The 17,295-nt window shown below is 37.1% G+C and overlaps 1 protein-coding gene across 7 annotated transcripts in view; it reads right to left on the reverse strand.

The window, feature by feature from the left end:
• Positions 1–17,295, reverse strand: part of CCDC102B (coiled-coil domain containing 102B) — a 367,196-nt gene that overhangs the window by 338,240 nt on the left and 11,661 nt on the right. For 3 of the 7 annotated variants that reach the window (XM_089304988.1, XM_070050067.2, XM_070050058.2), the window contains exon 1: positions 4,369–4,500. The exons of 3 other annotated variants lie outside the window; for them this stretch is intronic. The gene's annotated coding sequence lies outside the window, so the exon portion shown is untranslated. Of the gene's footprint in view, positions 1–4,368; positions 4,501–17,295 lie in introns of those variants that run through there. One more of the 7 variants, XM_070050063.2, reaches the window with a different exon arrangement.

The raw sequence follows: 17,295 nt of genomic DNA on the forward strand, positions 1-17,295 counted from the left end.
AGCACTCTGGCCTCAGAATCAGCCCTTAAGGCATGTGGATCCGGCTGAAATGCCCATGAGAGTATTTCAGGCATGGAAAGTCAAAACACTCTGGGGGGAAAAAAAAAACTAAATGAAAGATCTCCACGAGTGAGATCCCAGTGGAAAGAATGGGTCATCAAAGAAGGAGGTACCTTTCTCTGAAGGAAGGCGATAACTTCCACTTTGAACATGGCCTTGTCTAAATATGATCAGAGTCGGTGAACTCAGGGGGCTTCCATAGCCTTGGCAACTCATGACAAGAGCCTAGAGTGATTACTGATGCCATAAACAAGAGTGTCCATTTGTTAAGTCAACAACAGGAGTCACTGTGCACTTACTCCTCATGTAGGATCTCTGTCCTTAGTGTGCTGTACATTGAGATTTAATGCTATAACTAGTACTCAAACAGTATTTTTCACTTTATGTTTCTGTGTGGGAGCAAACTGTTGAAATCTTTACTTAATGTATGCTAAACTGATCTTCTGTATATAAAGAGAAACGAAAATGAATCTTGATGTGAATGGAAGGGGAGAGGGAGTGGGAAAGGGGAGGGTTGTGGGTGGGAGGGACATTATGGGGGGGAAGCCATTGTAATCCATAAGCTGTACTTTGGAAATTTAATTCATTGAATAAAAGTTAAAAAAAAAAATTTTGAAAGCTTCCTTACAACTGCTTCCTAAAATACATTCCATTTTGTCATGGTACATAACAATTTGAATGCACTAGTTGTTTCTGTTAGCTAATATTTAGATTTTTAAAATGATATCTGAAGTGAAGTCAATATATAAATTCATTTTCAGTTCATATTTTTGAATTTTTGGTATTAATGCTATGCTCAACTCATTAAAACCCATTCAGGAGCTTTTCATTTTTCTATGATTTGGAAAACTTTAGCATTGTAATGGTTTTTGAAAATATTGAATATAAATTTCCTGTAAAGATTTTAAAAAGGAAGCACGCTTTTGATTTAGTAACTGAAAGCCTCTTCTATTTCCTGGTAGTTTTATCTCTAAAAATTGGAGGTTGACATTGTGATAAGGTACCATTTGTAAATTCTTCAATTGTCTATGATTTTTACTCAAGGTCAAGGACAACTATCATCAGCTACTGAAAAAAAAATCCTTCCATGACAAATTTAACATGAAACATTTGTATATCTTTGCTGTTTCTAGCAATAATTCTTTAGGATCATGAAATATAAATCAACTCAGAAAACATTTAAGTATACAATACTAACATTCCTATTCAAACTATGAATTCAATGAAATGGCCTTGTATACAACTTTTTTGCTACCTAATTTCCTGTCTTCATCTCCTTCAGAATTCAAAAAGGCATTTCTTCCATGAAACTTAATAGTAAGATGCTTTTAAAATAAAGTAGTATAGAGTATCTATGAAATACTATATTTATAGTGTAGACACAATGATCTACATGTATATATATTATAGTGTAGGCACAATAATCTGTTTGTATACACATATATATCCAAAAATCCCTGCTATAACATAAGCTTGTTTAAAATTTTATTCAAAGCATGAGAAATAAAGAAGGAAATGAATCCTACTCCAAGTATTGGTCCTATTCTACTTTGAGAAGTAAAATGATGTATTTAATGTTTAGATATTTGAGGAAAAAGTTGTGACTAGATTCTGTCTTACTACAAACTACGCTATATTACGTATTATCAATATAAGTTGTATGTATGCTCTTCACTCATTGAAATAAAACTTACGATTTCTTTGATAATAATTTGGTCTATCCAGTCTAAAGCAGATAGTCACTAGGTATTCACTGGTATTGCATATCAAATGAAAAGCCAATGTGTTCCCAATATCATTTTCAGTCACCTCTTGTGTTTTATTTGTGAATAAATAGTATTGAATGCAAATCAGGGATGAAATTTCCTGATAAAAGACATCCTTTCTTGAATATATTTAAGGAAATAAGTGAGGAAAAGCATACGTTTTGAACATGAGAATAGTCTGTTTAAGTGTAAAAACTATTCTATAGTTGCAATATTAATTTCTTCTTCTATTCCCAAGGGAATGACCTCCTGATATAATTGAGGTCATCTTGGATTTACCGAATATGGGAATTGATCTTCAGAACGCAGTCTCTTCACTTACTCCCTGCACCCTGTTACTCCAATGCCAATGTCAAGCCATCCTGCCTGACTTGTGGCAGGTCCACATTCCTAAAATACCAGTGCAGCATACTGGAAATAACTGAAGCCAGAAAGACATAGTTTGGAATCCTATTTCCAGCACTAATAATATCTATAGTGCTAGGTAAGTCATTTAACATTTCTGAACCTCAGGTTTCTTCATGTGTAAAATGAAGTATTTACATTGAAGTTTAATTTACTGCAAAGCTATCAAAACTGTAAATATGTATGTAAATCATCTTGCACATAGGAAATAAGGAGGCACAGATACTCTATCTCATCTCAAAAACTTAAAATTGTTTCTATTCTATGATTTACAAGGAGAATATTATTCTGTTTGAATTTAAGATGCCCCCAAAATTTATCCTGCTCTACCAATTGAAGACAATTTCTGATCTTCACAAAGGCGCATTTTTTATGCTCCAGTGAGGCAGATTGCTCAATACCTTTTTCCATGCTTTATGCTAATTCAGGCCTCAAAACCCTTTATGTCAACTACTTCTGCAAAATAGAAAACTTTTCTTGTTTCAGCAACAACCAAGTTTCACTAACTCCCCAAGACAGCTCAGGAAGCGGAACCCCTCCTTCAAAACCTCTAAAATTCCTCTTGCACCAACATCCTGCTAACGAGGGTGTTTTTGAAGATTTTGTCAGAATTCAAATGACCTTGTAATATCAGCATAAAAAGAAAAAAATCACATTTCTTCAGATAAAAATGAAAAATTGATCTGTTTCACTTTAAGAATAGTCACTTTCTTTGTGTCTCTATTACATAAAACACCAAAATGCTCATAGATCATTTTGATGCCACACCCATTGTAAGATCCAAAAAGCTATATCCTAGTGATCAATTTTTGAATCCAATGAAAATATAAGAATGTCAAAGGCAGACAATGAGATGATCTGTTATTTCACAAGAAAACCATTTTTAAAGTTTTAGAAAATGAGACAATTCACACAAAGCATTTTATAATATATTCAGAATAGATTTATTGATATTTAGATTTTTTAAATCAATATTTAAAAACTACCTAAGATTTGTGCACATATTACATCACTAACATATCAATTCTAATTTAATGCATTCATGAAACTGTAGAAGATATCCTTATATACTAAATACTCCTGAATTATATTTACTGACAGCAAAACAATCTATTACGAAAACATTACTCAAAAGTTGAATAGCTTCTTACACAAAAATATATTGATAAAAATATATATTCAGATCATTTTAGTAAACAGAAAAACTAGTAGTGATGCAAATACCACTATTGATAAACATTAACTACTTTGATGCTATATTATTTACATCTTTTTAACTTAATATTTTTGAGACAACATTTTTAATCTACATTGTAGTCAAAGGATTAACAGGTCTACTAAATAAGAGTTTAACATATTTCTAATTGTATTTTTTGTCTTTAGAATGTCTTTCTTATGATTACTCACTCAATATTCATTTTATAATTTCTCTTTGCAGTAAACATAAGCAGATGCTTCCCAATGGTTTCCTGAGACGTTTTCATTCCTATACTTTATTTCTATGTAGTTAAACATCAATTTTCTTTTTATTATGTACAGAATTTTGTTATTTTATTCTGTGTTCTCGTGTCCTCCACATTATGCAGGTAACATATTAAAAAAAATTCAATATTAGTGCTAAGTTTGAAGTATTTTTTCTGCTCACATTAATAGACATTCTGCATGAAGACTCACAAAATGAAAATCAAATGCATGAGACATAGATACAGGGGTTTGCATAATAATTTCTTTGTTTTTGCTGCAAGAATATAGATTACTTCAAACATATTGACTAATTCATATTCATGTGGAACTACAAAGTTTTCATATAAAAATATTCTATTACTGTCTAAACTTAGAGATGAAATGCTTACCTGTGTTTTGTTTAGCATACAGTTATTTTTTAAAAGACAGGAAATGTGTGACAAGCTGTCAGGATAAATAATACCCACAATGGAAAGATGGAAGGGGAAGGGAAGAAACCCAGTCCACATTCAAAGGAAACTCCGATTCCTCCTGCTTCCAAGGCCTAGAGGAGTTTTGCTGTACGTCTCATAAGCAACCGTCTTTCCCACTGCTCCGAGAGCAAAACACACTCTGCTCCACCAGGAAAGTATAAGAATTAAATAGAAAACCACAGGCTATTAAGCACTCTTACCCTCTGGGCTCGCTGGGCTGATCTCGTGTCTCAGTTGCAGGCACATGTGTAAACAACAGAATTTCCTGCCTCCTTTTCTCATCAGTCAGCTCTGGGGTCCTGGCCAACAGGATTATTCCAGTATTAAGGACACACCACACAAGCTCAAAAAGGATTCCCATTGGTTGTGAAGTTTCATCAAAACCCATACCACAACACACTCTGCGTATCACAAGTGAGCTAACCAAGTAAAATCATTTTTAATGTTCCCTAAGTATTAAATATTAAGTGTGATCCAAAGCTTCCCATACAACCCATGTGAAACTATGTGCTGTGAGTTAAAGGAAGAGCACGCCCACCCCTTCCATCTATAGTGCATTCAATGTTTGACAACACATACTTTTTAGTAACAGTGGAAAACACTAAAGCTAAAATGGTAAAAGTATTAAAATCTCTATCTGCAAACTATTTAAAGGGAACTGACATTGCAGATAACAGGAACAACAGAAAACATCATTTGCCCGATCTGATTTGTATTGTTACCAAAACAAAAAGAAATCATATTTAATAAATATTTAAGTATACAAATCATGATGCGTAAGCTGCCTGTCAAAACCCTCGACTGCAGCCATGTTGGCAGGAACTGTGAGCTGCAGTCTCCAGGGCTCCCGCTGAGCTCCTGGCCCCCTTCCTTGGGGGAGAATTGAGTGGCTTTCCAGCGACAGAACTCAGCTGTCAGGAAGTGCGCTGGTGAAGGCACTGCCGCAGACCACATGAAAGAGCACTTCCCAGACTGAAACTGGCAGCACGAAGCACCCCAAGAAAAAGGTAAGAGGGTAGGGGAAATACAGTCAATTTGCTGCTTACAAATTACACAAAACAGCACTTGAAAGTAGGTGAATAAATGTCTTCAAACAATCTTACTCTTTCTTCTCAATTCGGAGGCTTACTCTTAATTGAGCAATAGTTTTAATCATTTAATCCATTTCCATGTAACAGTGTCCTTCCTCTTTTACTTTCTGATGCAATGGAAAAAGTAGTCTTTCTCCCATTTAAAGCCAGCTAATACCTTTGAGCTAAACTTGTTCAACTACAACTCCCTCTCCACTACCCTTGAAGTCTCTCTCTTGTCTGGATTTTCCTCATGAGATGTTAATCATAAATCATTCAGTCAATTTCACTTATACCAATGAATTTCACTTTTTTAAATTTCTCTTTTAATTCAGTCATGTTCACACCCAGGTACTATACTCTTTCATGGTCAAATGATTGAGAAAGTTCTAGCCAAGAGCCCCACTGCATCCTTGATCACATCACAGTGAAAACACAGAGACGCACATGTTCATGAATAAAAGTCCACCTGCTTGTGGAAGTTCACAAATGCCTCCCTGGTCCTCCTTCTAGTTAACATCTACACTTTTAGGGGTTCTGCACAACCCTGCCCACATGAAGACATCTCTGATATTGGCCCAGTACCCTTCTTAATCCCTTCAATCTTCTTGCTGCCCCTTCTTTTACTCATTATGCCTCATTCTCCCATCCTTGTGCACATCAGGTACCTTCTCAGATTAATCTCTGCGTCCCTTCCTTTGCCAATGCCACCCATCCTCCTTGTTCCACCGACCATCTATTTCCAGATGGCCCAGCCATATTCTGGATTTCTGTCTGCAGTTGTGTTCATCAGCACTGCATACCCTCCTCCAGAAAATGCCAGCCATGCATTGACATGTTTAATAAAGTCCTCTCTCCATGGACTTTCGGCATTATCTCAATAAACGCCAACTCTTACAGCATGCTAAAGACTCCTGGAACCGATCCTTTATTTTTTATTTGACAGGTAGAGTTATAGACAGAGAGAGAGAGAGAGACAGAAAAGTCTCCCTTCCATTGGTTCACTCCCCAAATGGCCGCTACAGCCGGCACTGTGTCGATCCGAAGCCAGGAGCCAGGTGCTTCTTCCTGGTCTCCCATGTGGGTGCAGGGGCCCAAGGACTTGGGCCATCCTCCACTGCCCTCCCAGGCCACAGCAGAGAGCTGGATCAGAAGTGGAGCAGCCGGGACTTGAACTGGCGCCCATATGGGATGCCAGTGCCGCAGGCGGAGGATTAACCAAGTGAGCCACTGTGCCGGCCCTGGAACCCATCTTTAATTCTTTCCTCTACTCTACTGAGCCCAGTACCAGTTCTTCTTAGTGTACTACAATAGCTTGTCCAGCCCTCTCTCTCTTCCCACTGACACTAGTCTGGTTCAACCATCAGACTCTTCCTAGATCACTGAAATGTCCTCTTAAATTATCTCCCTATACCTAAATGTGTTCTCCTCCATCATTAGCAAGAGATTCAGTGCTATATTTCCTATCCTAATGCTACCAGAAGTGTCTGAAGATTTTTAACCTTCAAGTACTTTCTCTTCTTCATGATATATTTGCCACTCCTGGCTTCTGAATTATTTTTTCCTGACTTTGTGATTGTGTTATGTCCTTATGCTTTCTTTTATCACTTTCCTCTCATCTTAATGGTAAATTTTCCCCAAGGGATCATCACTGGTACTATTCTTACTCCAAATCTTCCTTTGGGGTTTGACATCTGTTTTTGAACAATCTTTTACCATACATATTGCTTTGAATTGAACTGTGTCCTCTGAGAAGACTTGTGAAAATCCTATCCCCCTGTACCATGAAAGAAAGCTTATTTGGAAATAGGATCTTTGCAGATGTCATCAAGGTAAAATGATGCAATTCTTAATTAGTGTGGGCCTTAATTCAATGACTGATGTCCTTATAAAAAGGTGGGAATTTTGACACAGACACACATGAGAGAATACCAAGGGCAAAACAGAGTTTAGAGTGATGTACCTATAAACCAAGAGCCATCAGGAGCAGGGGGAAGCAAGATAGCTTCTTCCTCTGGGCTCTGACACCTTCAGTTTGGATCTTCAGCTTCTAGAATTGAGAGACAATAAATGTCTGTTGCTTTAAGCCATAAATTTATGTGATTTATTACAGCAACCCTAGAAAGCTACTACACATAGAATTCCCAAGTATATATGACCTGTCCATGAAAGTTTATCAAGACTCAGATGTATTTCCAACAGCCTAACAAAATGCTAACTTGAAGCCATCTAAATGTCTCAATAGCCTCCAAACATCATACATCTTACATTTCTTTCCAAACCTCCGCTGTGTGTTGTAATCTCAATCTTAAATAATGGTACTACCACCCACCAGATGGTAAAGCCAGAAACCTTTGTTATTTGTGGATCCTTTTCCCACTTCACCCTTCAACTGCAATAATTCATCTTTATATCAAAACTTGAAAGAAACGTTGATTTCTGTCTTACCTTTATCCCCTTTTGTCTCTTCAGAACCCACACAAATCAGGTTTTTTTCTCATCACAATAATTTTTACTGTCATATTTGCAAATTACTGACTAGTAAAATCTAACTACATATGGAAGATATTGTCTGCCTCACAGCTTTCTCAAGTGAAGGTGCCCACACAACTCTACTACTAAGAGCCAGAAAGTGGAGTGAATGTCCTGTTTTTTCTTTATTGCCAAGTATGGATAACAAGTTCTTCAGTCAGTTGTAGCTTGGGACCTACAGAATCCTAGAGACGGAGTAACCCAACATCTCTATCCTAGTTCAAATGCCACACATGCTATGGTTTATAACACAGTTCTACACACACCCCTTTACTATCTTAACTTTCCAAATCTCACATCTCACAGCAATCACTTGAAGCATAAGAAAAAGCAATGAGAAAATTCAGCATAAGAGTTTTTATAATTGTTTGGCAAGTTTACAATATCTTAATGGGCTCAGTATACATCAGTGCAGGCTGAATTTTTAGTGGATTCCAATTCCATTTCAAGTACTAGGCCCTCCTTGGCTTCTTCTACTTGTCTTCCCATGTTTCCTGTGAAGATAATTTTCTATTTTTGTTTGACACAGCAATGTGTTTGTTTAAAAATAATCCATTGTTACCATGCCTCCCCTAAAAACTTCCTTGGCTATATGGCACAGTTTTGCCAGTGACACATGAGAGTCTAGTGGTCATTTTTAGAAATGTGTTGCCCTTCTAATGTGTATGCCAGGCCATTTCAGGTCTTTCTTCTTCCTGCTTGCATGTACAAGTTTAGGAAGTTCGAGATGGAAAGCCAGTGTGACATAATATTGAAGATCTTAAGCCATGATTCAGGTGGAAACCACACATTAAGAAAGCAGGAGAACCCAGTGATGCGACGGGCCTCATTTGGGCTTTCAGCAATGGGAGTAAAAGACAACTTCATCTGATTAACCATTGTCATCAGTTTCCTCTCGTAGTCATATTGATTGGATTAGGAACTGCCGGTCATTGCAAATTTGTAAATGTGTCTAACTGGAGAAATAAGGTAAATAAATATTAATCAAAGCTGGTTTTACTTCAAATCTTTATCATCTAATTGGGAATTTCAGATGAAATTATGTAATTGAAAACTCCCACAACAAACTTCACAACTGTCATGCAACTTTGCATCATTTTCTCACTATGTCTATGAAGCATTTTCCAATTCCCACAAAAGAATTAATGCTAAAGCCAAAGGCTGTCTCCACGTACTTATCTACATGTCTGTTTCCCCAACAAATCATGAATTTCTAAAGGAGGTAATATTGTATCTTTGAATCTTTTGCAAAGGAGCAAAGAAATTAATGGCTACATGGACAAAAGTATAAAAGTATCAATGGGATGTATGATTGTATGTTATCTGAAGGCACTAAAAGATAAAAATGAGAACACCTCAGAATTGAACAAGTTGTAGAAAAGTAAATTAGAGGGGCCAGTGCTGTGGCATAACAGGTAAAGACACCACCTGCTGTGCCAGCATCCCATATGGGCGCCGGTTTGAGTCCCGGCTGCTCCACTTCCAACCAGCTCTCTGCTATGGCCTGGGAAAGCAGAAGATGGCTCAAGTCCCTGGGCCCCTGCACGCACGTGGGAGACCCGGAAGTAGCTCCTGGCTCTGGATCAGTGAAGCTCCAGCCGTTGCGGCCAATTGAGGAGTGGACCAGCAGATCGAAGACCTCTCTTTGCCTCTCCTTCTCTCTGTGTGTAACTCCTTCAAATAAAAATAAATCTTTACAAAAATAAAAGTAAAGTAAATTAGAAATATGTACTTGTATATTTTTAGAATTTTGAGAAGGAGAAAGGGAGAAAGGATGGGAAAGAGGTACAAGGGGGAAAGGAGGAGACAAGAAGAGGGGGAGGGAGGAAGAGGGCACACTTCCATCTGCTGGTTCCCTCCACAGAAGCCTTCAATGACTGGGAATGGGCCGGATCAAAACCAGGAGACAGAACTCAATCTAAGTCTTTCTCCTGGTGTCAGGGACCCAACTACTTGTGCCATCACCTGCTGCTCCCAGAGTCTGCATTTGCAGGAAGCTGGAATCAGGAGTGAAGCTAGTACTTGAACCTCGGTACTCTGATGAAATGAGAGCATTAACTGTTGACTTAGCTGCTATGTCAAATGCCTGCCTCTGGTCATTGGATTGTTTATATAAAAAAATTTGAAAGGAAGAGTAGTCACACACACACACACACAAACACATGGAGAGAAAGAGATCTTCTATCCATTGGTTCACTTCCCTAATGGCAGCAACACTTAAATCTTGTCCAAGTTGAAGTCAGGAGCCCAAAACTCCACCCAGGTCTCGCACATGAGTGGCAGTGATCTAAATAATTAGGCCATCTTCTACTTCCTTCCCAGACAAATTAGAAGGAAGCTGGATTGGAAGTGGAGCTGCTAGAACTAAAAACATTACTCTGATATGGGATGCCATGGTCACAGGCATTGGTTTAACCTACTGCACCCTAAGGCCAGGCCCTAGTCATTGGATTTTGGAACTAACAGAAGAAGTAGGTGTTTAACTGTTAATTGTAAGATGTACTCAGCTTTTTAGAAAGGCTTCTCAAACTCTGCACTGTTGACATTTGTACCAGGTACTACTTGGTTAAGCTAAAGCCACTTGTTCATTGCATGGTATTTAGCAGCACACCCTGTCCCCTAACCAGTAGTTATCAACAGCCCATGCAGTGTGAACACAAAAAAAAGTTTCTGATGAGGCAAAATTTCTGTCAGTTAAGTTTGCTGTTTAGAGTGATGGAACAGTGGTAACATGAGACTAAGATGTGGCTTAGCTCTGCTAATGACCAGTTGTGCACCTTGTGGCCTTAGATAAAATGATCCCATTGTTCCAAACCTTATTTCCCATATATATGACAGGAAGTTAGACTAGAAGTCTTTAAAATTTATCTTACTAAAACATTAAGTATGATCCTATTACACACACCCCAACACACCCTACTGACGTATTTTCATAGTCTGTGTGGATTAGAGAATGGAATTTATAAGATTGAAAACAAAAAATGTTACAAAACCTAGAGTGGCTATTTGGTGTGGTGGTCAGATCACTGCTTAGGGTACTCACATCCCTTTCTAGTATGCCTGAGTTTAAGTCCCAGCTCCACCGGATTCTGGCTTCCTGCTAAAACATACCCCAGGAGACAACAGGCAGTGGCTCAGGTAGTTTGATCTTGACTCATTTGGAACTCAGTCTGCATCTTTCATGTAAGTCTAAGCACTGTTTTATATTAAAAGAACACAGTTAAAAGTACTTTTCATCAGTACGATAGTACTTGAACTATTCAGCAACTATATTAAGTTACAATTTACTTTGACCTTCCTCAGGAAAGATTGTCTACACGTTTACAATGCAGAAGACAACGTACAGAAAAACTAATTATGCTAAATTGATTTAGAAAACACATCTCACTTCTGAATCCTTAAATTATAATTGTTTGGACAGCCCTTGCTAAATAATCTTTCAAGACAGAACTAATCCTCTTCAATGCATAATTGTTCTGGTTAACGTTCATAAATATTCTTGGCAGCAAGATGAAACCACTTGTGGATGAATTTTCTCCACATATCATGAGTTCTTTCACTCTTTAGCAAAGTTCGTTGATTTCTGCTACCCTTTCCTTGTTGAGTTCTTATAAAAAGCACTACCTACACTCTTTCAAAGAGAATAAAAGTGTCATTTTTTAATATCATAAGCAGTTGTCATTTCAGTTGGTTCTTTATATCAGTTGCTCCTATATCCCAACTGAACAAAACAAAATTTACCAAAACAGTAATGCTTACTGCATAATCTACAGCCTTAGTGAAAAGGCAAGGCAATGTGGCACCGCTGGTTAAGCTTTGGGGCACCAGCATCCCATTTTGAAGTACCTGGATCAAGTCCCAGCTCTGCCACGCTTCTGATCCTGCTTCCTGCTAATGTGCAAGGGAGCCAGCAAATGATGTTCTTGCCATTATGTGGGAGACCCAGATAGAGTTCCAGGCTCCTGGCTTACACCTGGCCTTGCCCAGCTCTTACAGGCATTCAGGAAGTAAACCAGCCAAAGAGATTTCTCTGTGTGTACCTTTCCCTTTCTGTCATTTATTTGAAAGGCAGAGTCATGGAGAGAGAAAGATCCTGCATCTGCTGATTCACTCCCCAGATGGCTGCAGTGGCCAAGGCTGTGTCAGGCCGAAACTAGGTGCCCAGAGCTTCCTCCAGGTTTCCCTTTGCAGATGCAGGGGTCCAAACACCTATGTCATCCTCCACTACCTTGCCAGGCACATTAGCAGGGAACTGGATTGGAAGTGGAGCAGCTAGGTCTAGAACCCACATCCATATGGGATGCCAGTATTACTTAACCACCAGAGCTCTGCCTTGCAAATAAATTGTTTTCATTTGAATGAAATTCTAAGAGATCAAAACTTGTTACTAAACATGTAGCCTATATTAGACTTTATACTTAATTTCACTATAAGAATATGGGAGAAAGATATGTACATGTAGAAAATTGTTTTTTCTCACATTATAAGGATATATATAAATAATATTTTAATGGCAAGCATACACTTTGGTAAGAAACAAGACCAAATCTACTATAAGGCATGAATTCATAAAGTACTGCATACAATTATCCTTTAAATTACTTTTAGCATGCACTTGGATCATGACATTGACCAGGCTTGAAGTCTCTTAATAAATATTTAAGCTTTAGAGTATATTTGAGGCAAACAAATATTCAAGAATTATAAATGACACATGCATAAATAATCATGATTTAGCAAAGCACCATTAGAATTATTATAAAATTTCCATTCAGGAAAAAGTAAAATATGGAGTGTCTTGAGTATCAATTTTCAAACCTGACACAAAACATTTCAAAGAACTCAAGGTTATCAGAACAGACTGCATTTCCGATTTTCTCTTCTCACCTCCTACCCCCTTAATAGAATAGTGTTCTTGTTGTTTTAAGAGATAATCCCATAACAGTGCTGAAACAGATACATCAAACAAGACATACTTTGAGATTTCTACACATCAGAGGCAGATAGGATCTGATGACAGGGACATCAAAGTGACAGAAACTACAACACACAGTATCCAAAACAGAAGACAGCCACAAAGCCACAAACCAACCTTCCCACAGTACCTAGAGAAAATCCTAGCACAGCATAAACCTAGCATCACAGTGCTACCTGCCTGGCCACAGGGCCTTAGGATCTTTCCTCTACCACTAACACACACAGCAGCGGCTTAGAAGATGGAGTTTAATGCCTGAAGAATTGACTTCTAAATAAAGGTGACCTCTCTGACTAGGGTCCTGGTGTAAACACTAGAGTCAAGGAGAGATGAACAACAAAGGCTCAGGGAACTTCAAGACCATAAGAAATACCAAAGAATAAAGAAGAGTGACCCCCACTGGCAGTGAAAAACACAAAAGGAATCCATACAACAAGGCTTTCTTAATTTAGCTCGCAGACATTTAGAATCTGCTTCCCTGGTCTCTACCCACAGCATAACATGAGACCTGCCTGAAAATGGGCTTTGCCTCCCTCTCAACCCCTTCCAGAGGTCAGGTGTGCTGGGTAAGTAGATGCAGCCATTGCACCAGCCTCCACTGGACTAGTCACTCATCGACAAAACGAGGTCAGCAGTTTGGTGGGAAGATTACTCTGAGTCTGGAAAACAGAATGCAGACCTCCAGACTCTAGCATTTAGAAAGAGCACTGGCTGCCTGGCAGGTATAATAATACTAATAACAGCAGTAGGACAGCAGTAGAATATAGCAATAGTATAGGTTCAAATTAATGAAAAATAATAATCACAAACACAGCTGAATGTTCAAGCCAAGATTAAAGTCTCTTTTGGAAACAATGGTGTATGTTTTTATTATGTTGTGAAAGTTATGGCTTGCATAATCTCACAGACATGAAGAAGTGAATGGCATTCTTTTTATTCTAAACACTTAACTGAATATTTCCCTCAGGATTTCATTGAATTCTGGCTAATCAATGCTGATTAACTCAAATTTATTTGATTTCCCACTAACAGAAATGAGAGAGCTAAAATGGCATCTCTGGACAGCAGAAAGGGAATATCCATTGAGGGCAGATCACAGATGACTGAGAATATTAAAACTCTAGTGTGACAGCAAAAGATATACAAAATCATCCACTAAGTATTAATAGAACTAAAATATGTACTGCCATTAGCTAATTAAATAAGGACACTACCATTTTCATTACATATCTCCCTTTACCAAGACATAACTTCATGTACTTTTAAAAAATTGTGGTATAGAAAAGAGGAATCAAGAAACATTTTTAAAAAATTGAAAAATGATTTTATGCCCATATATTACTACACAATAAGGACACAACTACATATGTTGATTTTCTTCATGAATTTTAAAAGCACCAAATCAATAAAAATGGAAAACTTTTGGTCATAAGTGAAATTGATATATAATTTAATCCATATTCTTGAAGTACAAAAATAAAAATATGCCAAGAAGTTTGCCTTTTAAAAAGAATTCAATGATGATTCATTTGTTAAGACATATAAAAGCAGGATTAGAATTGTCTTCTCAAATAGAAAGTGTATTCATATTAATGAAAATAACAGAAAAATTAACTTCCTGGTTAAATAACAGAAGTTAACACAAGGTGTTTATAACAAAGGTAACTTCAGTATTGAGGATCTTTAATACTGATCTCTAAAAACCCTCAAATATCTGTGACTATAACTACATTTATAATATCTTATATAGTTAAGATTAAAATTAATATATATTGCAGTATCACTTTAATTAAAATAATCGCCAAGGGCTTGGCAGTATGTTGTTATAAAAATCTTTAAGATACTCTTAGCCCAAGATTTTTCTGCTCTGTTTTTTCCTCCAGCTCATTATGCAAGCAAAACTCAGATAAGCTCTAGGCAATGCAACAAAGTTTGTTAATATTTTGACACCATAGTGTTGGAATTAATCTAATAAATTCTTTACCTCATTGGCTTTCAATATTTTTTAGGTAATGGAATTCTTTAAGAAACAAAAAAATGATGCTATACAGAAGTCAATTATGTTAAAAGTGAAATTTCTCTCATTAATGCTTACTTGGAATAGAGCTTGAAAATCTGCCCACTTGGAAACTCTTCTCACATAATTTTCTCCAACAATGGCCCTTAGAGGCCATCCATAAAATCCTCAGACTCTACAGAGCACTTTGGAAAACAACTACTATAATAAAATCACTATTTTACAGATAAAGATTCTTGACTTCAGCAAGAAGAAAAAAATTGTATGTCCAAATTTCTTCCTGTCCACCCACACATTCTTTTCTTATTAGTTTTCTGGGAACTTTTAAATATGTTTTCATCTAAAGATAATATCTATTACATAATCATTGATGTTTATTTCAAAAACAATACTAATAAGCACAAAGAAGACTACCACCCAGGATCTATGATCAGCTAAGCAATGAAGGCACTTTTGTACTTTTCATGACCTTGTTGTCTCTCTCTACCCATGTGTGAGCTACGGTAAGTGTATCCATGTGGATTTGTTACCATGATGCACTAATCTGAATGTGTTACCCTATATACCTAAAACTTTTACAGAATGTGGTAGGATTTTTCCTTCATCCTTGGCAGGTATGTGTCTTAGCAAGACCTCCAACATATCAGTCACTATTATCTGCTCACCTGGTGTGATTATCATCTTGTCATTATGACAACAATCCAGATCCCTTCAGAGCATATGACAATAGAAGAGAAAAAATTTACTACAGATCTGTACCAAGACGATCCATTCTAAATGAAGAAAAAGTATTTCAGAACCAGGGGACATCAGCAAAAATAATGGAATAGGAAACCCTGGGCCCCAAAACACAAAAACTTGTGGAAACAGTCAGAACCGAGCCATTGGAATTATCCAAGGAAAGTTCCCAGATGGCTAACAGTCACATGCAAAGATGCTGATCATTAGTCACTATGAAATACAAATGAAAGCAACAATGGCATACTCCTCTGCACTCAGTGGGAAGGCTAGAATAAAAAGACACAGTCACAAGTATTGGGCTCTGAAAGAAATGCAAGTCTCCTATGCTGTGGTAGGAACAGAACAATGCTGCGACTCTGGAGGACCACCTGGCATGTCTTCAGAATGCACACCTTTTGAAACTGCATTGAAATAACCTACAGCCACACAAAAATGTGTATATAAAAGTCTATAACAGCATTACTCACACTAGACAACAAAGTGGAAATAACCCAATGCCCATTACCTGATCATAAACAAAGTCTGATTTATCCACATGATGTAACATAATTAAGCAACAAAAAGTAGTTAAATGTGCTACAGTGTCAAGGAAGCTTGCAAACATAAGTTAAAGCAGTCAGAAAAAAAAAAAGACAACATGATTCCATTCACATAAAATTATATTGTAAAAGGTACTTAAAATACTCGTAAATAAAAGGTTGTGCAAACATTTTGGGAAATTTGTGTATAGTTATTTCATAGTACACATTTTCTATGAACAGTTACAAGACACCTCATATGAAATATCAAGAATGGGCAAATTATATACAGTTACAAATTAGATTATTTGTGTACAATTGCCATTAAGGGGAAATAGTGAGTGACTAAAAATGGGTATACTGTTTCTTGATTTTCTGTTATTTTTATTGATAAAATGTTCTATAAGTGATAATAATGATGGATGCACAATTCTATAAATACACTAAACCTATTGAATTGCATAAATGGGTGAATTGTATGTAATGCAAGTTATATCTTCATAAGATTGTTTTATTTGCCAGAAAGTTTTCCTAAGTTACCAGAACTTCTTATAGTCAATGACAAGTCTGTAGAATTGCTGATATAATTCATCTCTATAGTCAGCTGTATTTTTGCCACCTTTCTCCTTCCCTCACTGCATGATTTTCTACTTCTCTGCTTCAACAGACAGACATTATTGATTATGCAACCATCAGCAAATTATATTCAAAATGAATCAATAATAAGTAAAATATACTAACTTATAAAATATAATTCACTATTAGGCCAATATGTGACACAGGTTATTGAACTGCCATGAAAATACAAATCTAATAACAGTGAAATGTATTTTTTATTTTCTGTACAAATATAAATTTTGTATTTCCTAACTGCCTCATGAAATCTAGCTACACAGTACATGGAAAATAATTATCAGCAAGTCTTACTATTAGGTTTCCCATGGCATGCTACTTTATCATTGTTTTTTTCTTCTTAGGATTTTTTACTTGAGAGGCAGAGTTACAGAGAGATAGAGAGGTCTTCCATCACTGGTTCACTCCCCATATGTCCGCAACCACTGGGGCTGGGCCTGGCCGAAGTTTTTTCTGGGTCTCCCATGTGGATGCAGGAGTCTAAGCACTTGGGCTGTCAGCAGGGAGCTGGTTGAAAGTGAAGCAGCCATGACTTGAACTGGCACCCACATGGAATGCTGGCACCACAGGCAGATGCTTAACCTACTACACCACAGCACTGGCCCCTATCATTGTTCTCTGATAACTGTCTCTTAATTTTC

This window comes from Oryctolagus cuniculus, chromosome 10, assembly GCF_051225735.1.
Source record: "Oryctolagus cuniculus isolate XC-2025 breed Fujian yellow rabbit chromosome 10, ASM5122573v1, whole genome shotgun sequence".
In the NCBI taxonomy this organism is placed as follows: Eukaryota; Metazoa; Chordata; class Mammalia; order Lagomorpha; family Leporidae; genus Oryctolagus; species Oryctolagus cuniculus.